This window comes from Lathamus discolor, chromosome 3 (assembly GCF_037157495.1).
Source record: "Lathamus discolor isolate bLatDis1 chromosome 3, bLatDis1.hap1, whole genome shotgun sequence".
Lineage (NCBI taxonomy): Eukaryota > Metazoa > Chordata > Aves > Psittaciformes > Psittacidae > Lathamus > Lathamus discolor.
In genome coordinates this window covers 110,973,937-110,983,440 of record NC_088886.1, presented here as the reverse complement: position 1 = coordinate 110,983,440, position 9,504 = coordinate 110,973,937, and positions in this window count along the sequence as shown.

The window sequence follows — 9,504 nt, the reverse complement described above, 5'->3', positions numbered from 1 at the left end:
CAAATGCGCTGGCAGAGGTTCCATAATTGCATCAAAATGCCTGAGGGGGAAAAATTATATTGCTACCAATTGATTTTATTCATGTAAGTTTCCGTAAGTGCTTGTTCAGGGTCACAACACCGGCCGTATTCACAAGGTCTTCACCTTTACTAGCTCCTAATGCCAGATGTTTCTCCGCTGTAGGATCACACAGAGCCTCCCTCCAACTCGCTCACTTGGTGAGTTTGAGCAGCTGTTGTTCTGAACACCTCTTCCAAGGCAATTGTAATTAGAGAGTTTCAGCAAGGTCCTGGGATTTGGGAATTCAAGGCATTCCAATGGTCTGCTGCTAACATTAGCAAATTAATTTAGGAATCAGTTCAACTAAGAGGCTGATGCTGTAGAATGGAGGCCCAAATAACGTGAAGGACAATGTGCCAATAGTAAATGCTGAGTGCATGCACATGCTGATGCTCCCACTCCATCCTACTGAGCTTAGGCACCGCAGCAAGGCATTCCTGCTGACTTGGGAGCCAGAGCCTTGGATCCTCCTTCATAACTTGCTTTGGAAAAAGTAAGCAGATCTAACTAAATTCTTTTAAAATGTCCCAGAGACAGAGTGCCAAGCTGTGCAGAAATACAATCGGTGATGGAAGCCTTTACCTGGGAAGTGCTTCGTTAGCTCTGCAGCTGATCAGCTCTGGTGCGATTCTGGCTCCTGTGGAAGAGCCCAGAGCAACTGAGCACTGGTACCACTGAGGACTTGAACACTCCTGTAGGAAAGGGGTATCCAAGGGAGGTGCCTTCCCAGGAGTAAGAAAGAGAACCACACAACATGCATGCCATAGGGGAAGCATGACTGCCTTCCTTTCCAACTGTGTGCGCATGCAGATATAGACCAAAGGGACGTCACCTGGGGCATGGGGACAAAAGCTGCAGCATCCCCAGTTGCTGCAGGCTGTAGAGGCATGTGGTCTTCTCTTCCCCTTCCATGGACATCTATGTCACCCCATCATCATTAAATGCAATGGGAATGACAACATCTTACTACAGTTAAGTTCAACATGCTGATTATTTCATAGCAAACACTGTAGGTATATGTAATACTGTATTGAAAAGTAACACAGCATCATATTATATACCTTACTGCTTTATGAACAATGGAAAGCAATTAGAAAATACATGCCAAGGTCTAACAAGAAAAAAATAAATGCAGGTTTGGGTGTCAAAGTGATAAATAATAGAAGAAGAATTTGCAACTCCTTCCCTTCTGGAACCACAGAGGTATTAAGTGCTCTCTATGGCTTGACGAGTACCTGTTCAGCCATATGTTACTTTCAGGTAGATCCTCTCTTGCCTGTGGTAATGCCACAGTGTGAAAATCCTCACTAACATCTAGCTGCTGCTCTTTCTGACAAAATCAGATAGATGTAGCACTGTTCTTGGCAAATCCATATTTTCTTTCTCTCCTCTCGAAGACTTACAAATAACTTCATTTGCTCAGTGCTACTAGAAAGTGTAAATATATCTCATGCAGACTCATCTCTTGTTCATAGCATGTAATTATTACATCTGCTTTTTTGTACGAAGACATAGAATTATTAACTATGCAATTAAAGTAGACAAGGTTATTCTTCAGTTTTTAAAAATAATCTCTAGAACACATTTGTTCACACTTCACAGAAGTGATGAAGAAAACAGTATCTCCTGTGCCTGTCGACAACGTGAAGCGAAGTTTATAGATGGCAAGAAATTCGCAGTTCTTAATGAAAAGTCCATTCTGGTTTTAAATAAACATTTCTGATTGAAAAACGGTTAGTTGTTTGTTTTAATAGAATCCCCAAATGTACTTTTCATCTCCCTACAGAAAATGGACAGGCTTTTCGATGTTCACTACCAGCTTTAAAGGGGTACAGCAGGAAGAATGGTCCACACTTTCTCCCTTTCGGTAAAACAACAGAGCAGAATCCAGTGGTTTACTGTACGTCCTTCCTCTGTATCTCACAGCCTGTGGAAAATCTAATGTATAAACTTACTTTGAAGCAGGTGATAAAGCCAAGCTCAATGAGAACATGACAGCTGGTACCCAAGTGCTGGAGAGGAGTGACAAAATATAGAAAAACATATATACTCAGTATGACCAGGTGTAATGGTGACAAACATATTTCAGTGTGACCCTGATGCTGCCGGTGGACAAGTTCACCATCCAATTGCCCGGTGATGTTCTTGTGTATGGTGAATGGTTTTACCAGACTCTCTTTTGGAGCAGCACAACTCAGTTCGTCGCTGCTAACACACGTGTACAGGTTTTTCCCCATCCCAGGAGCATGTTCCCAGAAGGGAGGAAGAGAACACTAATTGCCAACTCTTAATCATGACTAGCCTCTCCTTTTGTTTCTATCCCGTTGTTAACAGCCTGTGCTGCTCGCTTTGGTAATTTCTCTGAAGCACAGCACACAGTAGAAGAGCCGTGCTCCGTGTTCTCATGAGCAATGCCGAAATCGAACTCCATTTGTCCTAATTAGTTTGTCCTTGGTGTACCATGGTTTTTATTAAGTCAAGTTTTTTTGTTTGATTTTCAGAAAAGCAAAGTGCCTGACCTCGCAGTGAAGCAAAATGGAGCTCTGGTTATAAATAGCTAAAAACACTTGTCTTGTATGTACCTCCTACAACAAATTACATAAATTTGTACTGGGCATATTTCTATCAGAGATTTGGTAGTGTTAACCCTTGCACTTCCATCACACAAATGCAGAGCCACTACTAAATCATCTACACAGGACAAGGCAGAGCCATAGTTTTCATTTAAAAGTTCATGGAGATGTCAGTCTGCAATTTTCTGTTCTTTTCCCCATTGTAACAATTTTTTAGCTGCATCTACATTCTTCCTTGAATAAGGCAGATATTGAGGGTTTTTTCCAAGCATCATTTTGCTTAGCATTTGTTGGGTATTTTAGTTTCTCCTTTTCTTCTCACATCTACTATCATAATTGCACCTTTTTCTTAGTTGAGAATCTGTAACACTTAAACATTGAAACAATGAAACTCTCCCACAATAAGTCTGCCATTTTAATTAAGTATTGTAACAACCTTAACCCCTTCCTATTCCTTAATTCCCCACCATCCCCAACAACATATGTGCACGAGTTTATCTTTACTCATTGATACCAGGGGGCATCTTGTAGTTAAACACATCTAGTCTAAGAAATGCTACCTACAATTAACCTATTATTAGATAGCAAAGTCTAATCAAATCTCTACTCATTCCAGAAAATGACAGCTGGTCTAGAATACACTTTTAAGTGAACATGTATATAATGAGCACTCTTGTTTCTTATTTGGACCAAATCTAACCAAAACCATCAGGCTGAGATGATGTACAAAGATTACAAGACTGTTTTCCAATGACATCCATGAAATAGTATGGTTGCATAGCTTATTGCTGACGAACTACATTAATAACTCTGCTTCAGACTTTATAAACCCAACAAGTCAATTTAAAAGCCATAACCTTCATTCTCATGGAGTACCTTGCTTAGCTGCCGAAGAAGGGTTTCTCTGGCTTGCTCAGGGAACAGGGGTTGCTGAATGGTGTCAGTGATGCTCTAGTAAGAGCACTGTTACACTTGTTTGCAATATTCCCTTTGTATTCAGCCTGCAAGGCATCTCTACATTTGTACCCTTGGACGAAGACCGCAGCCTACATGGATATTTGACCCAGCAAAGGAAATCACAGAATCACAGAATCACAGAATCCCAAGGGTTGGAAGGGACCTCAAAAGATCATCTAGATCGCACTAGTACATGTTCTATCAATCACCACAGGACAGACCACCAGTAGCTGCTGCTGCTGCTGCTGCTGGTGGTGCAGTGAGAGAACTAACGAGCAGCAGAGCTGAAGGAAAAACTGTAAAGGCGTGTAAGGGCAGTTGTTCTGACTTCAGAAGTCCGGTCTCTAACCAGGATGATCCTATCCTCCCGTTATTTTATAGAGGAGTGAAAACAGGACACAATTCTCAAGCAGCACAAGCTTGCCCAAAATTGAAAACGGTGAATTGAAACCTTACCCCCTCCAGGCTTCCTATTTGCTGTGACAGTTCTCATTTCAACTTTTTTCCCCTTTCCCCAACAATCTTCTATCCCCAGTTCAATATAGGGTTTTCAGGGTGAAGAGGCTCACTGAAGATTATTGCTCCCTGGAACATACTCCATTTCAGAGCATTTTTATCTTCATTTCTTGGTGAAGGAATGTTGAAGGATGTGGGCAGATTTGCATCAGGAACAACAGACACGAGTGGATGATAACTAAAACCAAAGTAACTTTGAAAAGGAAGTGCTTGCATAAGAAATACCACTTACGGTAAAATTGGAACTTTTGGACAAGCCCCACCAGTGCACCTCAAGGGACAGAAGTGCAACCCATGAAGCCATCCTTGACACGCTGCTCTGCAGCAGGTTTTGTGGAAGAGCAGGGGTGTAACTGCTTGAGGAGAAGCCTCTTCCCTGGGTTCCTTGCGCTGCCCTGCGCCCCCAGCAAGAATCTCTCTGTGCTCAGAACCTGCTGAATGTGAAGCGAGTGCTGTATTTTCTTTGCCGTTGCCTCAGAGCTCAGGGAGCTCACGAGGTGGGGTTACTGCTAAGTGCAGTCAAGGATGCAAAAAGTTGAGAATTGTTTGCTGGAAATCTTATTTCTTCTTCTGTCGTGATACTAACTTTGTTCCAAGGTGACATCTGTAACATCAGTGCCATGGAACCCTGCACAAGAAGCAGTAAATTACTTTTAATACACTACTGACAAATTACGTGAAAAAGCTCATTAAAACAATAACTAGATGGGGGGGGGGGGGGGGGGAAGCCAACCAGGCTTTCTGTTTTTTCTTTTTTGTTTGAGTTATGATGAAACACTGATGCTGCATTAAGTCAAGTAAGTTTCAGTGAAAAATAAATCTAGTTCCATTAAAGTGGAGAAGAAAAACTCCGCTCAAATTGAAGAGGATTTATCCATCTGGATGTAGCATTCACCAGCTGGAACAAGTAGGAATACAGGTTGCATCTATCCAACCCCCTCCAGGGGGTTACATTATATGTGTTATTTTACCAAATTTATGTATTCACGTAGTCCAAAACCTCTGGTTTTATTCACTTCGTGCACATTGAGAGTGAGGAAATATCACAACAAAATTGATAGACCTGTTAATTAGCATCCCATCCTAAGGGATTTCAAACCATTCAGTGAATAGTGATCACTGCATTGTCAAAGGCTGGACTCGCCCAGTCTGATGTAGGGACTTGCAGAGATGGCTTCGTTTTAGAAGAGAATTGCTGAGCTCAGGAAAAGTTACCAGACACCCAATAACAATAAAAATGGTACTTTTGTCCCAAGTAAGACATCTTGTCAGGGACAGGATGCCTAGTCTTCTGGCAGATAGGACATGGAGGGAAAAGAACAGAGGGGTGGGAATGTCATCTCTAAAGCTGGTGCCAGGCACGAGCCTACCCCGCTGTTCTGGACAATGTTCCTTCTGCTGTTTTGATCAGATGCTTCATCAGTAAGTCATGACTAAACACCAACTAAACACCAGTTTGGAGACAAAACCCCTATATATACATATGTATACACACACACATGAGAATCCTAGTAGGGTAGTGAACTGATGGACTAAATAATTCCAGTGAATGAAGACTTGTTCTTGAAAACCAACATTACAGATACTTGCATGCCAAAGCCAGAGTACCTTATTTAGGATCTCAATACATACCTACTAGAAATTGTAAGGCTTTTTGACACAAATCAATCCCTGCTACTTAGAATACAGATAATGGCAATATACTTAAATATCTAACAAGTTTCTTCCACTTTCCCCCCACATTTATATTTGTATTTATGAAAGAAAAGTAGTGTGTCAGAATACTAATTTTATTGCTCCATCGTACCTCTCATGCCAAATGCTCTATCCAGATTTTTTATACATCACATGGCAATGCTGTCAATGTTATCTGTGTTAAACTCATTCGTGTGATTTAATTCTGATAATGCTGTCTGTCTTCAAAACACACTTGAGGCCTTTTGTTTCCATCTAGGTCATTGAAAAATTAATTGTCTGGGCACTTTATATGCTATTATGTTTGGTATTATATGGCGTCTTTGAAATCTGGAACAATGCATTTCAAACTGTCAGTTAACCACCTTCAATAGGCGCCATGTTAATAAATGGCATTATAGCTGCTATTGATGCAGAATGAAAAAACCCAAAGAAATAAACCCAATAAAACAAAAAAACACTGAACCCATTTATATTCTCTCAACCCTCTTCTCCATACTGTGTATCTTGTTTGCCTCCAGCCCTCAACCACAGCTCCTGTTTAGGAAGCACCCAAGTTTACTATGGTATGTAACAAAGCCTACTGTTAAAGCAGCAGCATATGGGCTCAAATCCTGTGAACACTGGCCTTTTCTTGTTTTGTTGGTTTTTCTCAGATTACCGATGTTGCTCAACAGCCACAGATTTGGTGAACTGTTTTGAGATACAGAAAGAGTACAAAGTACAACACCTGAATTCAAATGGAACTTCTGTGATTCAGAAGTAGGATTCTCTATGTATGTCTTTATTACTGTGGAAGTGAGAATGAAGAGCAGCGAGTGCCCTTCCTCCTCCTCCCAATGCCAACAGCTGGGGGTCACTCACGGAGCTGCTGGGAGCAGCTCCTGCTGAAAATGCCTGAGCTGAGGCAGAAGTCTGTATTAATGGGTCACTGGTTGAAACAGCACTTCAGGATCTACTAAAAAGCACATTAAGGGCAGAGAGGGGGAGAGAAGTGGGTTACTCACATCTTACTGTGCTTCTAGAGCATTCAGTGATTGCAGATTTGGGTCCCCAGCTACCTACAATCACTGCTCCTTCACCCTTTGTCTCTAAACTTCATCAGGCCTCTGACACACCAAATGCTAGCAAAAAAAGGAAAGAATAACAAAACAAGGAATGGGGACAAAAAAAACCCACCACACTTTGAGGTATTGTGAGGCAAATGTACTCCCAAGTTAGATGTTTGCATGGCATGGTTCATAGTAGAACAGAAATAGCATATCCTGGGGATTTAAGAGTCTCTGGAAATGGATAGCACCATAAAAACGATTGCCAACTGGAAGTACTTCTAGGGCTGGCTGGAAAACAAGAATCTTGTTTTGTAATTTGTTTTGCTCCACATCAGGACAACACTGAGACCTATTGAAATTTTGTGCAAGCAAAACAAAATGAAATGTATGGACATCCCAGAATGGCCAGCACGTCAGTAGTTACCACTTACTATGGTCATCTACATCGCAGCTCAGTGTTCTAACTACAGAGCTGTCTCTTTTGTCTTGCAACAAAAGTCTTGCAGTCTGTTTCCCACTCTGTTCATCCAAAAATACTATGAAGCCTTAAAGAAACTGCCACCAGAATGATACATTCCTGTAAATACATTATATTGCTGGCCATAGCAACTAGAAAAAGAGTAAAAAAAATCCCAAACTGTTCCAAGAGCCATTTTACAGTTCCCTAGTCACCACCCCTACCCCTTTCCCCAAACGCTGCTTTCTACAGCTCCAGAATCTTCGTAGAATGGGCTGGAAGGGACCTTAAATATCTAATGAAGAGTAGCCGCCCATAAATCTGTATTAAAAGTTCACATCAATCCGAGCAGGTGCCTTCTTGACAAGGAAGGTAACAACGGAACTTCTCAGAACATTTTAGCATCATTCAGACACAAGGAGTGTCTAAAGAGTGCGATTAGTGCAATTAAACAGTTAATTTGCTAATGGGACTGCCCCCTCTGCTCCTTACCTCCGTTTCTTGGGGTGACTGGCAGTGTTCCTCCTCTCGCCATCCCAGCACTGACCGTGCCACCTTCTCCTCACAATACTGCTGGTGCTGAGACAGCAGTTGCTGCAAGGAAAACGGCAGCAGAACCAGAGCATGATGAAGCTGCTGACTCAGGCACTTGGTCCTTGCTCCTCTTTGTTGCCTTCTGCAGCATTAAGTGTGAAACATGAGCTAAGCCCAGACCAGCTTTTTAGCTGGTGCTCTGCTTCATGCCCAACCTAACATAGCAAGGACTTGACCTTTCATCCATTAATCACCTGTGAAAAGCACAAGCAGAGAGACCACTGCTCAGAGGTAAACAGTGCTGGGGAAGTTCCCGAGACACGTTCTCACCAGTTCTTTCTATACCAGTATGGACAAGAGCACACCATTTTAGTCTTCCTATGGCTTCCTACGACTAACCCTGGCTTTGGGTCAGTCAGCGTGTACTGAGCATCAGGGCTATGCGGAAGATTTTCTATGGGGAGCTCCTGGAGGCCCAGTTTAGGAACCACCTTGCAGAGGAGTGAGATGATAGAAGATTCATGAGGAAAAGCAAAATGAAAACTGAACCATCCACTGGTAACTGCTGGAAATGGCCAAGGGAACAAAGGGTAGGAGTGCTGATGTTCAGTGCTTGAACTCCTGATGGAAAACACTGTTGCTTGTGTTCCACATTTAGAATCATAGAATAGTTAGGGTTGGAAAGGACCTTAAGATCATCTAGTTCCAACCCCCCCTGCCATGGGCAGGGACACTAAACCACGTCAGCTACAGCTCTGTCCAACCTGGTCTTGAACACCACCAGGGATGGAGCATTCACAACTTCCTTGGGAAACCCATTCCAGTGCCTCACCACCCTTACAGTAAAGAATTTCCTCCTTATATCCAATCTAAACTTCCCCTGTTTAAGTTTTATCCCGTTACCCCTTGTCCTGTCACTACAGTCCCTAATGAAGAGTCCATCCCCAGCATCCCTATAGGCCCCCTTCAGGTACTGGAAGGCTGCTATGAGGTCTCCACGCAGCCTTCTCTTCTCCAGGCTGAACAGACCCAACTTTCTCAGCCTGTCTTCATATGGGAGGTGCTCCAGTCCCTTGATCATCCTCGTGGCCCTCCTCTGGACTTGTTCCAACAGTTCCATGTCCTTTTTATGCTGAGGACACCAGAACTGCACACAATACTGCAGGTGAGGTCTCACAAGAGCAGAGGGGCAGAATCACCTCTTTTAACCTGCTGGTCACGGTCCTTTTGATGCAGCCCAGGATACAGGGAGATTTCTTAAACAGCTCAAGTGTATGACAAATATTAAGCTATTTTTAACTCCATGCATTAAAGACTCCATGAATTAAAGACTCCATGATCCATGTACAGTAAATAGTCAAACAAGAATAAATGGGTAGGCATTATTTTTCCCCTCCTTTTCAGCTTCTTTATATACTGAGTTATGGTAAGTTTTTCCTCTATTAGCAGTTCCACTATCCTTATTCCTCTCAATTTCCTCCTTTTCAGCACTTGTATTAAAGTTACATTCTCTTTATTGGAGGTAGGCAATGTAATGCAATAGCTATTTTTGCAAGTTCCTGGCTAGCATCCAACAGTTCTCTATCTCTCCTGTCACCTTGGGTACGTTTTAAAGCCTTAGGTTTTCCAGGAGAACATTCCAAGAATAAAAGTAGATCTA